General features: G+C 39.1%; 2 non-coding genes across 2 annotated transcripts; both read left to right on the forward strand.

The window, feature by feature from the left end:
* The first annotated feature begins 3,113 nt into the window (after window positions 1-3,113).
* On the forward strand, window positions 3,114-3,219 carry LOC126951743 (U6 spliceosomal RNA). The gene has a single exon (XR_007724612.1). It is a non-coding gene; the product is annotated as a U6 spliceosomal RNA (small nuclear RNA).
* A 10,449-nt stretch (window positions 3,220-13,668) lies between these two features.
* Window positions 13,669-13,773, forward strand: LOC126951735 (U6 spliceosomal RNA). The gene has a single exon (XR_007724604.1). It is a non-coding gene; the product is annotated as a U6 spliceosomal RNA (small nuclear RNA).
* The last annotated feature ends 3,098 nt before the right edge of the window (window positions 13,774-16,871 follow it).

The following is a 16,871-nucleotide window of genomic DNA, read 5'->3' on the forward strand; positions in this document are numbered from 1 at the left end:
AAGCAGCCAACTCAAATCATGAGGAGTGCTATATGCAAACAAGGAACACAGCTTGATCATGAGCCCAAGCCATGGGAGTTCAGAAGAGTGACTAACATGGCCTGCTCTGAGCTTTCACCTTTTCCAGAGTACCTGTGCCTTGTAGATGCCCTTTGACCATACTCTTAAGCTATCTTATTCTCTTCAACTTCATTTAAAACAAACAAGAAAACAAAGGCACCATTACTGCTACCAGTGTGCTCCCCAGATTAGATTGCTAGAAAGGATATCCAGCAACAATGCTTGCCAAGCACATCATTGACCGGAAATTTTAGACAACTAACTACGGATTGCAATAATGATTCCTTGTGTGGATTGCAGTTTGCAAAGACAATGCCAGGGCTGGTAAAGGGCATGGTGTGACAGAGCAAAAGGAGCACCATGTGAATAAGAAGCTCCCAAATTCTGACCTTACAACTGAGACTCTGCAACTGAAGGACACAGAGAGGCTGTCTGTTGCATTCATTTGGGTCTGGAATTCTGCCGAGTGTCAGATCACACATGACAAGCCTGCCGAGTGTCAGATCACACATGACAAGGATGGAGTAAAGGTAGATCAGAAATGAATATGACCTAACTTCTTAGTGGATCCAAAAGAGAGAGCTGTGCCAATATTTTAGAGTTAAGAGGGAAGGAAGGGGAGGTAGGAAGTGAGTCAGGACGAGGAAACATAAGACACCTTGGGAAAGTGTAACTAAAAACAAATCCCCAAAGCTTTGAGATAAAATGCTCTGAGAGCAAAGGCTTAAACAGCTAGTTCCTGAGAGCGGAGCAGGGCTGTGTTGCTTTCTGGAGGCTCAAGGAAAGAATCCCTTTCCCTCCCCTTTTCAGTTTCCAGAGTCCATCTACATTCCTTGGTTCTTCGCTCACTTTCTCCATCTTCCAAGGCAGCAGCAGAGTCTAGTTCTCATATCACATCACTCTGATCTCATTTTCTGCCTCTGTCTTCCACATCTAAGGATCCACATGATTGCACTGGGCTCACCCTGATAATCCAGGATAGCCTCGCAATGTTAGGGTCAGTTGATTTGTGTATTAGTTTGCTAGAGCTGCCAAGATAAAATACCAGAGACCAGATGGCTTAAACAACGAAAATTCACTGTCTCACATTTCTGGAGGCTAGAGTCTGAGGTCAAGTGTCAGCAGGTTTACTTCCTCCTGAGGCCTCTCTTCTGGGCTTGCAGATGGCCGTCTTCTCTCTGTGTCTTCTCTCTGTGCATATCTGGGTCCTAGTCTTTGCATATAAGGACACCAGTCATATTGGATTAGGACCCATCTTAATGACCTCATTTTAACTTAATTACCTCTGTGAAAACTATCTCCAAATACAGTTACCTTTCAAAGTACTGAGGGGTTAGAACTTCAACATAGGAATTTTAGGAGGACATAATTCAACCCATAAGAGTTAGCTTTAAATCTATCTGCTATCTGAATTCTCTTTTGCCATGTAGTATATTCATAGGTTCCAGGGATTGGAACATGGACTTGTTTGGGAAGCCATTATTTTGCCTTACACACCTTGACCTGAAAATGTTGCCAATGTCTGTAGCAAACCTTAGAGAAGTATTAGTTCTTTGAGTAGAATATTTGGTTTAACCACAGTTCTATATGAGCCCAGTAAAGTAAAACTGACTCCTCAGGGGAATTACATCAAAAGTCTTTAAAGAGGTCAAACCCAGTTTCTTTGGCCCAGAACAAGAATCCCCCTTGGTCTTGCATCAAGCCCAAGTCTGTGTTTACAAATCTGGCTAAGGTCCCTGGGCCCAGCAATACCACTCAAGGCAGTGACAAATCAAGCTTAGGCCACCCTGGTTTCTCAGTGTACTCAGAGGCGTATATCAGAACTGGCAGGTGCTTCAGCAGCCCAGCATGTGACCAGCAAGAAGGAGCAGCAGCCAGAGATTTACACAGTGAGCTCCTGGACCCTGGCCATCTCACAGCAAGGGACATTTCTTTTAAGTATAGCAGTTCCTTTTGTAAGAATTCCTGAAATTTTATCACAAGTCCTACAATATTTTAAGAAATTAAGTGTTAAGTAAAATAATCTTACCAAAACTGGTTTAAGGAAGGAGACCTGTGTTTTTATAAAAAACATTGTATTCAAATATTACTTCTCTCTTTTGTATTCTCCTTTACAACTAATCATGATGTTAAAAGAGAGAGAAAGGGAGAGAGAGAGAAAGAGAGAGAGAGAGAGAGAGACTGGCTCTTATTATTTCCGCATCAATCTCTGTCTGTCTGTCTAAATAACCTAAGCTAGCATGGTGAATTAGAAATCAGACAGATTTTTATTTGAGTAAATCTGCATAAGTAAAAGTGCATGAGTAAAGGTTGCATACATAGCTTTGCAACATTTGGTCAGTTTTTAACTTCTCTGAGCCTCAGTCTTCTGATTTGTTAAACAGAGATTTAAAAAAAATTCATTTTGCAAAGTTGCTTGATATTAAATGTGCATAAATCATTTGATATGTAGAAATCTATTATAAATACTACTAATACTAGAATGAGAAGGTCAGAACTGCTGTTTCTTAAGATGCCTTCCAGCTAACCTTCTAGTATTCTGCTACACAGATGAACACCATTTACACGTAGGCTTGTTTTCCCAGGATCTTTCTAAAACAGAAAGGAGAGGAGGGCAGAGAAAGGGAGGGAGATAGATCCGTTTTAGAAGTGGAAAAATCTACCTTGGAAGCTGGAAATTTAAACTTGGATAAAGTAGAGAACATGAAAGCACTTGAGTATTTAAGAACAGCCTATTAGTGTTAGCTGTAGCTTTCCAATTTGAAGATACTGGGCCAGACTATTCATGTCTGAACTTGTTTGTCAGTTGGATGCAACCACAACTCCAGCCTCAGGGTCACCAGCCTTTGCAGCACATTCGTTTATTTCCTGCTGCTACTGCCTGAGTCCATTAAGGACCCACTGCTAGAAATGGAGGCAGCACATTCAGTCTCCAATGACTCTTGCAGGTGGCAGAGCTAATTCTTTTTAGGTTGCAATACGACAAAGAAGATCTTGAAACAGCAAATTTTAAGATTGATATGAACTCCCCATTATATCAAAAGAGACAGAGGGTGCTAGCTTTGGCAGCACATACACTAAAATTGGAATAATACTGAGAAGATTAGCATGGCCCCTGCCCAAGGATGATAGGCAATCTGCGAAGCGTTTCATATTTTTTATTAAAAATTAAACATAAAGAGACTGGCCAGGTGCGGTGGCTCACTCCTGTAATCTCAGAACTTTGGGAGGCTGAGGTGGGCGAATCACCTGAGGTCAGGAGTTTGAGACCAGCCTGGCCAACATGGTAAAAGCCTGTCTCTACTAAAAATATAAAAATTAGCCAGGCATGGTGGTACAGACCTGTAGTCCCAGTTAATCAGGAGGCTGAGGCAGGAGAATCGCTTGAACCCAGGAGGTGGAGGTTGTAGTGAGCCAAGATTGCACCACTGCACTCCAGTCTGCACGGCAGAGCGGGACTCCATCTCAGAGAGAGAGAGAGAGAGAGAGAGAAAGGGAGAGAGAGAGAGAGAGAAAAAAAAAGAAAATTCTAGCTGAATGTCCAGCTCCCTTCTACAAGACTCCGCATAATGTGGCCCCAGCTGCCTCTCAGGCCCTCCTGTCCCTTACTTCTATTCCTTCACTTCCTCTGCAGGCCAATCCCTTCCTGGACCTGGGGTTCTGCACTTGCCAGCCCCTCAGCCTGGAGCCCCACCAGCCCCTCTCTACATCACCTTTCTCATCCTTCAGGTCCTCAGTGATGCCCTCTCTGACGGCTCTTTCTAAAGCAAGAACCTCCTTGTCATTATCTCTGCGTCCCATTTCTGACCTTTTTAGCACTTATCACAGTAAGTAATTACTTTTGGTTGGTTGTTTACTTAGCTTTGCTGTCAGGAGATGACATTGGAAAGCCTGATTGGGGCTAGGTGGGGAAGGTGAGTGGCCTGTACTTCTGGAGTAGGTCCTGTGACTTTCTATTGGTAAATTACCTGAATCATTAGCTCTGTCAACATTGTCAGAAGTGACTTGAGACTTGATGGGATGGACTGACCTGATTCTAGTTCCAATCCAGTTCTGGCAGCGGTCTAACTCTGGGCAAAGTTTCTCCTCTCCAAAGTTCAGTTTCTTCACCAATGAAATGACTGCAGTTGATTTTGAAGAGGCTCAGATAAATAACTAACATTCTATTTTCTTCTCCTGATTCACTTAGATAGCCAGCCAACTTCAGGCATGAGGTGCAATAAGAAGTCATTCACTTTGGGGCAAGGTGGTATGTATTAAGGACAGCGATGGCCCTGCACTGAAGTTGCAAAGTGTCTTTTCATAAAGGGGCAGACCTCTGCTCAGACCCGTTTACCCTGGTTGGACCTATAAGCCAGATACGTATGTGACTGCTTGCTGCATGTGGTAGAACAACAAAAGTTACCAATGTCCCTCATTCTAGGTGCCACAATCTGTGACAGGCAGTTTTCCCCAAAGCTCTTGGTTAAAGGTAAATAGCTCTCCTGGTGGAGCTAACCCAAAAAACCACCACTAGGCATTCACATTTTTAGAAGTCCAAGGCTATGGGGACATGGAACAGAACTAGTGAAGAGAAAATATTTCTCCAGACTGTTCTGTCCAATACTATAATTACTCTCTACATGTGGTCACTGAGCATTTAAAATGTGGCCACTGTGATTTGAGGTGTGCTGAAAACATAAAATAAATACTGGATTTTAAAGATTAACATAAAAAAGAGAATGTAAAATAACTCATTAAATGCATTTATATTGACTGCATTGTGAAACAACAATATTTTAGACATGTTGGGTCAAATAAAATATATCTTAAACTTAATTGCGTCACTTTGTTTTAACATTTTTAATGTGGCTACTAGAAAAATCTTAAATTACTTATTGGCTTACAATATTTTGCTGTGGGATGGTGCTGATCTGGAGCTGGGGGGTGTGTGTGTGTGTGTGTGTGTGTGTGTGTGTGTGTGTGTGTGTGGTGTGTGTGTGTGTGTAGAGAGAGAGAGGGTGGAGGAGCTTATATAGCAAAGGAGGAGCTTGATGAAGATGGGAGTGAGTAAAGAAAGCACTTTGCCTAACTTATCTCTAGTTTGCATTCAATTGCACCGTTAGGCAGCAGACTGAGAAACATTCCATAATGCCAGGGCACTAACTGGATTTACCAGAGGTAAAAGTTGTAGGGATTTTCAGGTTATGTGACTTCACATGAGGCTCAGGTATAATGAATTGGGTCGGAGGGGCAGGATGGAGTAGGAAGCTGAGGGAGCAGATCAGATTCTATAACTCCACCCCACCCTTCAAAACTACATTGCACACTGTAGTTTCTCACTGGTGGAGAAGAGAGTTACAAATGGGAAAGAAAAAGGCTGAAATGAGCCCCAAGGTGGATTAAACAAAGATTCAGCCTGTTCACTTTAGTGTCAGTTACTTATTTAAGTATAGAATTTTGGTTTTATTGCAAAAGGGATAATTTTAAAAATTTCTGATTAAAAAGAATTTTGGCAACACAGAAAGAAGACAGCAAAGAAGAAAAATAAAAGTTATCTGAACTCACCTAACTCAGTTATATCTAATTTCATATTTTAAAGTAATTTTTCTAGTTATTTTCTTTATTGACATGAATATGTATTATAGTGATGTGTTCCATTACTGAAACATCCAATTCTTAGATCTTACAGTTTCAGTTAACAATTTGTCATAAATATTTTATTATATCATTATTCTTGAATAAGATAATTATGAATGGTTAGCTAATATTATATCATAAGAATTTTCCAACACTTTAACCATTCTCTAATAAATGGGTGATTAAGTCATTTATCATTTTTGATCTATCATAAGTAAAATGTGATGAATACCTTTGTACACCAAATGTGTTCTGAGTTTTTAAGGATAGTGGAAGAAATTTATAAAAGCCATTATGGAGAGTGCAAAGGAACTCAATATGAATTAGTTCTCAGATGGCTTATTTTTTTAATGGAGGCAGACAGTTTAAGCAACTGATTTTTAAGCTATCTTTCTACTATGAAATTTTATGTTGACTCTTTAGGAAAATATTATTCCATTTTTTCATTCTTTATATTTTTGCCATTTAAGTATAGGCAAGAATTTTCTAATTTTCCATACTGTAGATAATTTAGACCATGTTATGACTACTTAGCTCTTAATATCATTTTCAGAAATATATTCCCTTTGTACTGACTACAGGTCTATTCTCTATCTTAAATTTCATTTTAGAAGGAATGAACCACAAGGGCAAATTTTTAAGCTAAAGAACATTAAATGTTAAAATAACTCATAACAATATTAGACAAACTGAAATCTAGTGTTAAGAACTGTAAGAGGTCTGAGATTTTACCCTACCTACCTGCCTGAAAATTCACAAGTTTCATGGATGCTCACAGGGACATGAAACATGAGATGCCTGGGTCAGAGACAAAGGACAGTTTATTACTCACAGCAATATCGACAGCCAGAATATCACCTGGGGTTCTTCAAGCCCCAATTCCCACAGGATGACAGAAAGAGGAACAGGTGATACCTGTACATGCAGGAGGTCAAAATACAGGAGGGAACCTGAATTTTTATAGTGGACATTAAGAATGCTGTCCTATTCAGGAGTGTCCAAGGCTATTTGTTATGTAAACATCCTGATAAGATAATTTGGAGTAAAGACCATCCGAGCTTCTGATGGATGCAAAAAAAAAAAAAAAAAAAAAAAAAAAAAAAAAAAAAGCAAGAGATCTGTGGAGAATTATCTTTAATATAAGAATAAATGCTGTATTAGGAACTAATTAGAGTATATCACATGTTTTGTCTATTTGGCAGATGCTCTTTTCATGACCAGCATGAGGCCTATTCTTGCCTGGCATATCTATTTTCTTTTCCTGTTCCTTAGCCACAGAGGTAACTGTCTACATATATAGTCTGCAAAGCAGCCTATACAGCAGTTTATCAGTAGAGCTGTCTGTTTTTATCTGGAAAGAATTGCTGTCATGTCCATTTCCATAAGCGCAAATCAGGGAAAACCATCCCTGCTCTTCTAGGAAGATTGTAAGTGTACACGAAACAGAGTAAAGGGCCTATTCTCTCCCTCTTGGGAATGAAATGAAAGAATACCCCAGAACCCCCATATGTTCCCTACCGTAATCTACAGTCACTGCATATGGCTGAAATACCACTGATTGCCAAAAGCAATATAAAAAGAGGTCTCACCCAAAAGGAAATTTTGTTCCCTAAGGGAAAAGTCTTATAACATTGGCATGAATAAGTTATGAAAAGCCTTCACAACTGAAAGAGACATAATCATCATTCATGTATAACAGATTTGTTTATTCATTTCAGTTGATTAATTATCAGTATCTGCTGATGGTGGGGGTAACAAGGCTGCTCTGATGAGAGAATTATTAAAGTACATGCTTAGAATATTTATAACTGAGCACATATTGTATAAACTTAGCATATTTATTATGTTCTTTCTATATCGGGCCTTTCTTCCCCCAAGAGAGATTAAACAGTACTGCCCATGCTTGTAGGCAATTTTCCTTCCAAACATGGTATTTAACTCTTTATAGAGAAATTGACCTTTTTTATAATGCTGTGCTAATGCAAGCATGATCACCTCTCCTAAGAAATTCTGACACAGAGTCCCTGAACTGTTCTCCTCACCTCCAGTCTTACTTTCCTGTGCACCATACATACGATTTTTATATATAATATCAATAGCCCCTAATGTAAATAAGGGTGACTTTGTTGGTGATTCTCATGTCTTTCCCAGCTTCAGGCAGAATTACTTTAAAATAGAACACAAATTGTCATCTCTGGCCACATCAACTTTGATGTTTGGTCAAACAATCCCCAATAGTACAACTACTGCTTAAAGGAAAAGTGATAATTTGTGTAAATTAATATTAACCTTTTAAGTAAAAATTAGAAGTGACAAGTTAACTAAATTTAAATTAAGATATTAAAATCAATATTCTTCAACATGATCTATATGTAGTGATATTCAAAGAAACTTTTTGTTTATTGACTATCATAATAAGAACTACCATTTATTGATTCCCTACTATATGTCAGACACTAAGTTGGATGCTTTAAATGTGCTTTCTTTTTAAAAAAATTTTCTTGTTTTTTGAGACACAGTTTCACTCTGTCACCCAGGCCGGAGTGCAGTGGCACAATCCCACTTCACTGCAAACTCTGCTTCCCAGGTTCAAGCAAATTTCGTGCCTTAGCCTCCTGAGTAGCTGATATTACAGGTGCACACCACCATGCCCAATAAATAAAAAAATAAAAAAATAATTTTTTTATTGTTACTAGAGACGGGGTTTCACCATGTTGGCCAGGCTGGTCTCGAACTCCTGACCTCAAGTTATCTGCCAGCCTTGGTCTTCCAAAGTGCTGGAATTACAGCTGTAAACCACCATGCCTGGCCTAGATATGCTTTCTCATTTAATCTCTACAACATCCTTGAGGCTAGTATTGTTATTACCTCCTCATTATAGCTTAAGAAAGTAAAGCATAAAGAGGTCACTTTCCCAACGTCACTTAGCTTGTATGTGGCCAAGTCGGCATTCAGACTGCTCTCTTTCTGCTCTCTGAGTTCGAGCTCTCAGCTATTATGCTGGGATTCTCTCTTTAGGCTCTTTGGCAAGACCACCATAATAGCAGTCAGAAGACCTGGGTTATGATCCGAGCTCCAATAATACTATCTCCATGACATTTTCACTCTTAGGTCCCAGTTTCCTCATATTCTCATCTCACCTACCCCCATGGCATTCATGTCTGACTCTCAAGTCTTTGCTGCTTTCCTTATCTGTCTTCCTGGACTTCAGACCCATAGTATTTAAGTATTTGCTTTATGCACATTTACACTTCAATGTGTCCAAATTAGACATCATCCCAACCAGCTCCTCACATATTGATCTCTTTCTCAATGAATGGTGCCACTAGCCACCTCATTGCCCCAGGAGCGTAGACTCCACCATCTATCTCTTCTCTCAACCTCCACCACTGTGCTAGTGCAAGCATGATCACCTCTCCTAAGAAATTCTGACACAGAGTCTCTAAACTGTTCTCCTCACCTCCAGCCTTACTTTCCTGCACACTGCTCTCTATCCTTCACCCAAAGTGAACCCTTAAAACCAAACCTCATCAGAATCTTTCAATAATTCTCCATTGTCCTTAGATATATTTCCAAGACCTTAACATTGCTTCCTGACTCCTGTGTACTACTTCATCCTCATCTTTGCCACTTTCCTCCCTGGAACCTCTGCTTTAAACATTCTGAACTCTTTCTGTTCCTTAAACAAACTTTTTGTCAATATCTTGCCTTGGTTTTTCTCAAATGTTTATCATTCCAACCTGGAGAACATCTTCCTCTCTGATGTCTAATGTCTACTCAATCTTTGAGTTGGAAGCCTTGTCTGGGCATCCCCACACTCTGTTGGCTGCCCTTGCCATGTGCTGTCATCATACCTCTGTGCTCCTTCCATTGCCTCATCACAGCATTTTTCATTCCTTACCGTTACTGCTTGTCATTAGGCACAGGTAGACTGTGAAGACTAAAGTCGGGAACCTTGGCCTTGATTGCTATTGGTCAGGAGCTCTTAGACACTTTATAGATTTCATATTTATTTATTTATTTATTTATTGAGGTGGAGTCTTGCTCCGTTTCCAGGCGAGAGTGCAGTGGGCGATCTCTACTCACTGCAACTTCCACCTCCCGGGTTCAAGTGATTCCCTTGCCTCAGCCTCCCGACTAGCTGGGACTACAGGTGCCTGCCACTACACCTGGCTAATTTTTTGTATTTTTTAGTAGAGACGGGGTTTCACCGGGTTAGCCAGGATGGTCTCGATCTCCTGACCTCGTGATCCGCCTGCCTCGGCCTCCCAAAGTGCTGGGATTACAGGCATGAGCCACTGTGCCCAGCTAGATTTCATTTATTAAATGGAAATTATAATAACTGCCTTGCCTACATCTTTAAGAAAACATTTTTAAATCTATAAAACAATAAACAAATATTAGTTACTTTATTATAAACTTAGCTCTACTCCTAAATTTAAGGCAGGAGAAATAAAACTGAATTCGAGTGACTAGGATCTAGTTGCATTCGAATCACTTTGGAATATTTTTCTGATTATGTTAGGCCTGGGATAGGGCCAGGAAAGTTATGTTATTGCAGAATTCTTCAGAGGACTTGGAAGCACAGACAAGTTTCGAGAGTGCTGCCTTAGAACATTTTTCCTGATCTGAAAGGTTATGGTCCTCATGAATCAGTGTGGAGAAAAATATGGGAATTTCCTTGGTCATAGTAACCCTACAGAGATAGATCCAGCATATGTTTCTAGAAGAGAGTCTACTGAGGATGAATAATATAATGAAAATTGACCAATCCAGCAAGTAGGTCATATTTAACTTGTAAAAGTGAGAAACTAGTTACTAGGAAGCAAAGCTTTCGCAGAAAAGCAGAAAACTAACTCATGAAAGAGAATGAATCTCCTATAGCCTTAAGAATAGAAAGACCCTAACACAAGGGTCAAAGAGTAAAGGGGAATGGATTGTATCCCAAAGGGGAAGGGGGATGGTGCAGAGGGTAAGGTAAAGAGACTATGTAAAGTAACATTTCCTAAACTGAGTCCTATAGGACATTGTTTGAGCGAATGTTAAAAGGAGTGCCTTGAGAAAGTGTTACAATGTAAAATAAGTATACATACCACATTCCTTTTGCGCATTAATGTTATAGACTGAGATTTTTGCAATAGAGTTAAATCCTTCTAACATTTTTAAAACTCACATTTCCTAAACTTATTTCTGAATGAATGAATTGTCTTACAACTGTTCTGAGAATAGAGCATTTAAACTAAACATTAAGGAACTTACTTGTAGTAAATAAAAAAATTGGGAATCTGCCCTACAAAAGCTTCCTTGAATCATCATCATCATCATCATCATCATCATTACAAAATATGATCCACAAAGACTGTAGACCTTGTAAGCAAACTCTCTTGCTTATCTAATTTTACATTTTTAGCACCTAATATAGAACTGGACACAGAATACATGTGGAACTGAATTGCCTTCTGTCACATTTGAATGAATAATATAATGGTGAAGTCTTTGAAGAAGAATTTAATTCTTTAGGCATATTCTCTTATTCATCAAATATTTCCTTAAGAAGTTGTGTATGCCATTTATATAATTGTCACTGGTTAGGGTTAACTGTTAAAGTGTATAGCAAATTGTTATGTGAACATGTTATATAAAAATAAAGTGGGCAGGTGCAGTGGTTCACGCCTGTAACCCTAGCACTTCTGGATGCCAAGAAGAGTGGATCACCTGAGGTCAGGAGTTCAAGACCAGACTGACCAACATGGTGAAACCCCGTCTCTACTAATAATACAAAAATTAGCCAGTTGTGGTGGTGGATGCCTGTAATCCAAGCTACTCAGGAGGCTGAGGCAGGAGAATCGCTTGAACCTGCAAGGTGGAGGTTGCAGTGAGCCAAGACTGTACCATTGCACTCCAGCCTGGGTGACAGAGTGAGACTTTGTCTCAAAAAATGTACATAAATAAATAAATTAATTAATTAATTAATAGTGTATAGCAAAGAGATCTCATAGCCTTGGAGATTTATTATACCCAACTATTTATTTTCTTCCTATGAAAGTGTATGCTTACTTTCAAATACTAACCACTTGATACGTTATGGAAAAGCTGTAGGGTATCAGTCACAATTCAGATTATAAATAAAATGATATTTTAAAGTGCTTTGAAATATCCCTGACACATTTTTTTCTCAGTTGCCATTAATTCTTCTACTTCCTCCCATTAACATCACCACTTCCCTGTTCCAAACTACTATTGTCTTTCACCTGCACTATTGCATTAGACTAGGCGTCCTTAACTCCTGGGCCTTGGATTGTTACTGGTCCGTGGCCTGTTGGAAACCAGGCCACACAGCAGAAGGTGAGCAGCCGGTGAGCATTACCGCCTGAGCTCTGCCTCCTGTCAGATCAGCAGTGGCATTAAATTCTCACAGGAGCAGACACCCTATTGTGAACTGCACATGTGAGGGATCTAGGTTGAGTGCTCCTTATGAGAATCTAATGCCTGATGATCTGAGGCAGAATAGTTTTATCCCAAAACCATTTATCCCAGCCCGCCCACCCCTGGCCCTAGTCCATGGAAAGATTGTCTTCCATGAAACCAGCCCCTGGTGCCAAAAGGGTTGCGGACCACTGCCTTAGACTCAAACCTGACCTCCATGCCAACTGTTTTCCATGCTTCCATTCTTAACTCAGTCTTATTCCATTCTCCATGCAGCTGCCAGGGTTGCCTTTCAAAACATCAATTGGATCATGTCACTACACTGCTTAAAGTCCTCCAGTGGGTTCCCTTTGGGTACTCCTCAATATAGCATATAGTGCCCTAATTCTCCGTTCTCATCTCCTGGCTGTCTCTCTTTTCTCCCTGTGATTCATCACAAGAACATTCTTTCTGTTTCCTGAAAATGCTTATCTTTTTCCCACCATCAGGCCTTTTCATGAGTGTGTCCTCTAGCAGAAATGCATGCCTTTAGGTCTGGGACCTGCTGCTGCTTTCAGATCATTCTGGTCTTGATATTTCCTGATTTTCTTCTCAAAAGTGGCATCTTTCTCTCTTTCACTCCCACTCCCTGTCACTCTATTTTATTTTTTTCATGGGACATTTCACTATCAGAAATTATCTTGCCCATTTAAAGCTTTCCTTGTTTATGGCCAAGTGTGGTGGCTCACACCACATTTGGTAGTAATACCAGCACTTTGGGAGGATCCTTTGAACCCAAGAGTTTGAGACCAGCCTGGGCTACATAAAGACCCCATCTCTATTAAAAATAAAATAAAAGTGAATATATAAATAAATAAATATTTCTTTGTTTATTATATCTCTTCCACTAAGCTCAGGAAGAGCATTTTCTCTCTGTTTACTAACTGGAACAGTGCCTGGCACGTAGCAAGCCTTTAATAATTATTTATTGAAGCAATAAAGGAAAAAATTAATAGTCGTCTAGAATGTTAAAGCAGCTGGGCATGGTAGCTCATGCCTGTAATCCTAGCACTTTGGGAGGTCGAGGCAGGTGGATCACTTGAGCTCAGGAGTTTGAGACCAGCCTGGGCAACATGGTGAAACGCTGTCTCTACTAAAAACAGAAAAATTACCTGGGTGTTGTGGTGTGCACCTGTGGTCCTAGCTACTTAGGGGGCTGAGGCGGGAGGATTACTTGAGTCCGGAAGGCGGAGGTTGCAGTGAGCCGAGATCGAACCACTGCCCCCCAGCCTGGGCAATAGAGGGAGATCCTCTCTAGAAAAAAAAAAAAGAATGTTAAAGCAGCTTGTTTCTTCCTCCCACTAGGAAAATAAATGGCTAGAATCGGCTTTCTAATTTCTTAAGACCCCAGAGAAGGTTAAAACAGGACTATCAGCTGTCGAAAGGTTTATTTCTAACATTTGTTATTACATCTTCCTATAGCCCAATTATGCTTTTATTGTCCCTTTAAAAAAATGTGGTAAAATATACATAACATAAAAGTTTCCATTTTAGCCATTTCAGTGACATTAAATACATTCATATGTTCGCTTTGACGGCACATATACTAAAATTGGAACGATACAGAGAAGATTAGCATGGCCCCTGTGCAAGGATGACATGCAAATTCATGAAGTGTTCCGTATTCTTAAAGAAAAAAAAAATACATCACAGTATTATGTAGCTATCACCACTATCCATTTCCAGAATTTTTTTATCAGCCCAAACTGAAACTCTGTGTCCATTAAACAATAACTACCTATTCCTCCCACTCTCCAGCCTCTGCTAACTGCCATTCTATTGTTTGCTTCTTTGAATTTGCCTATTCTAGGTCCTTATGTAAGTGAAATCATATAATATTTTTCCTTTTAAGTCTAGCTTATTTCACTCAGCATAATATTTTCAAGATTCATTCATGATGTAGATGTATCAGAATTTCCTTCATTTTTAAGGATGAATAATATTTCCCCAGCACTTTGGGAGGCTGAGGCAAAGGATTGTTTGGGCCCAGAAGTTTGAGACTATCTTGGGCAACATACTGAGACCCTGGCTCTTTAAAAAAACAAAAAGAAGGAATAATATCTCATGGTATGGCTATACTACAGTTTGGTTATCAATTCACCTGGTGATGAACACTAGGATTATTTCTACCTTTTGGTTTTTTGAATAATGCTGCTAGGAACATTGGTGTACAAGCGTCTGAGTCTCTGCTCTCAATTCTTCTGGGTATATTTATATATACATCTAGGAATGGTATTGCAGGATCATGTAGTAATTCTGTGTTCAAGTTTTTGAGGAACCGACCCATCTATTCTTACTGCCTTCTCACTTTTCTTCCAAAATGGTAGTCTTCTAATGCTACATAGAAAGAAAGTAGAGCTTTTGAGATCTAGTTCCATTTGGGAATACCCTATGCCTTCTTGATTTCCTATCAGGGTGGCTCAATTTCCTAGTGCCTACCATTCTCAAATGAACCAAATCCCTTTATTTTCTTTTCTACTGAACCTCTAAATATTTGAAAACATAATTGGATAACAAACATAAAAAGCAACCCTGAACATTTAAACCAGCAGTTTCCCCATGGGAAAACTGATCTCTCATTGATTAGGATGATTGATGATTTATGGTTGGGTGTAGTCAGCCCAGCAGTTGCCATCAGACCCAAGGAGCACTGGACTCATAGTATCAAGTGTTACCACACCCCTGGCACCTATGTACATATTAAATCGGAGGCTACTATTTGCTTTATTGCTTTTAAACCTAGAAATTCATTATGCTCCTAAAATGTGTCAGTGATTCTCAGGTACATGAGGCTTGATGTAGCCACATAGAGCTATATGAAGCCCCATTGTTTATGGATCACTTTCTTTTCCATTTTCTCCCTCTTGTGACTTTTTCCATCATTTTCTTCAGCATGAGAAAAATGTATTCAAAAGATTATAAACAGCAGTTGGTAATCAGTGCATAACAGCTTTCTGTGTATAATACAATCATTAGGTGTACATTAGACATTTGGCATAATAGGCATACTGTCGCCAGAATAGAACTCTGTCAAAGTACCAATGCCTCCTGCCTTGAAAATGCACAGATCAATTTTGTATCCCCCTATGGATAAGGAAAAGCGTAACAGCTGCATGGAATTACTCTGTGGCGAAGTTCAACTGATTTTGCTTATCAAATTCTGAAAAAGTCAGTATACATGTAAATGTATTAATATCAATTTCTATCACATGCCACTTAATAGTCCCTAATTTCCTCCTTATTGAAGCTGTATTCTTGATTTTAAAGCTAAATTTGAGCATGATTTTAAATCATATCCATAGCTGGTACTAGAGCATTAGCAAAAGATGATTTATGATGTTGAGTATTGGCCATACCCCAATTAAAACCAAAATGTATTACTTATATAAAATTTCCAGAAACCACAAATCTATAAAGACAAAAGTAAATTAGTGGTTGCCTAGGGCTAGGGGTGAGAACAGGGGGTGACTGAAAATGGGTGTGAAGGATCACTTGGTGGTGATGAAATGTTCTAAAATGGGATTTTGGTAAGGATTGTATGACTAAATTTACTGAAAGTCATTGACTTGTATACTTAAAATGAGCTAATGTTATGCTATGTAAATGAAACCTCAATAAACCTTTTTTTAATAAAAAAAAAAACAACTAAACAGCAGTGAACATCATTCCATTTATATCTTTGTGATCTGTATAAGTATATCCATAGAATAAATTCTGAGATACGGAATGGTGAACTTATTCAAATTTTTAATATAAACCACCAAATTATCTTTTAAAGTTAATTCACCAATATAGTCTCTTATCAACAGTGTTTCTGTCACTATACATTTCTCCACAATGTTGTCAATACTTTATAATATTTATCTTGTATGTTTTTGTTACTGTGGGAAAATGCTTGCTGTAGTTAATTTTTTTGTTACTGTACTGCACAGCAATTTTAAAAACATTTTTATTGTCTGTATTTCTCTGTGAATTACTTTATCCTTTATCCATTTTTAAAAATGGGTTGTGGCCGGGCACGGTGACCCATGCCTGTAATCACAGCACTTTGGGAATCCGAGGTGGGTGGATCACCTGAGGTCAGGAGCTTGAGACCAGACTGACCAACATGGAGAAACCCCGTCTCTACTAAAAATACGTTAGCTGGGTGTGGTAACACATGCTGGTAATCCCAGCTACTCAGGAGGTTGAGGCAAGAGAATCGCTTGAACCTGGGAGGTGGAGGTTGTGGTGAGCCGAGATCACACCATTGCACTCTAGCCTGAGCAACAAGAGTTAAACTCCTTCAAAAAAAAAAAAAAGTGTTATTTTCTTGTTGAATTGTGTATTCTTTATTCTGCATATTAATTTTCCCTATTATGTATACTGCAAATGTAATTTTCCTCTTCCAATGTTTGAAAACCTATAGCTTAGGAACCAAATCTAACCCATTGTTTCTCATTTTTTTGTTTTTAACTTTTTATTATGAAATGGTTATAGACTCACATGAAGTTGCAAAGATAGTACAGAAAGGTGCCATGTAACCTTCACCCAGTTTTCCCCGGTGGCTACATTTTACATAATTATAGTACAATATCAAAGGCAGGAAATTCATATGGCTACAGTATATGTTTGTGTCTATGCCATTTTATCACATGTGTTAGATTCATGCACGCTCCACCTCTATCAAGATGCAGAACTATTCCCTTATCACAAAATCTCCCCGAAGCTACCCCTATATAGTCCCA

This window comes from Macaca thibetana, chromosome 3 (genome assembly GCF_024542745.1).
Source record: "Macaca thibetana thibetana isolate TM-01 chromosome 3, ASM2454274v1, whole genome shotgun sequence".
Lineage (NCBI taxonomy): Eukaryota > Metazoa > Chordata > Mammalia > Primates > Cercopithecidae > Macaca > Macaca thibetana.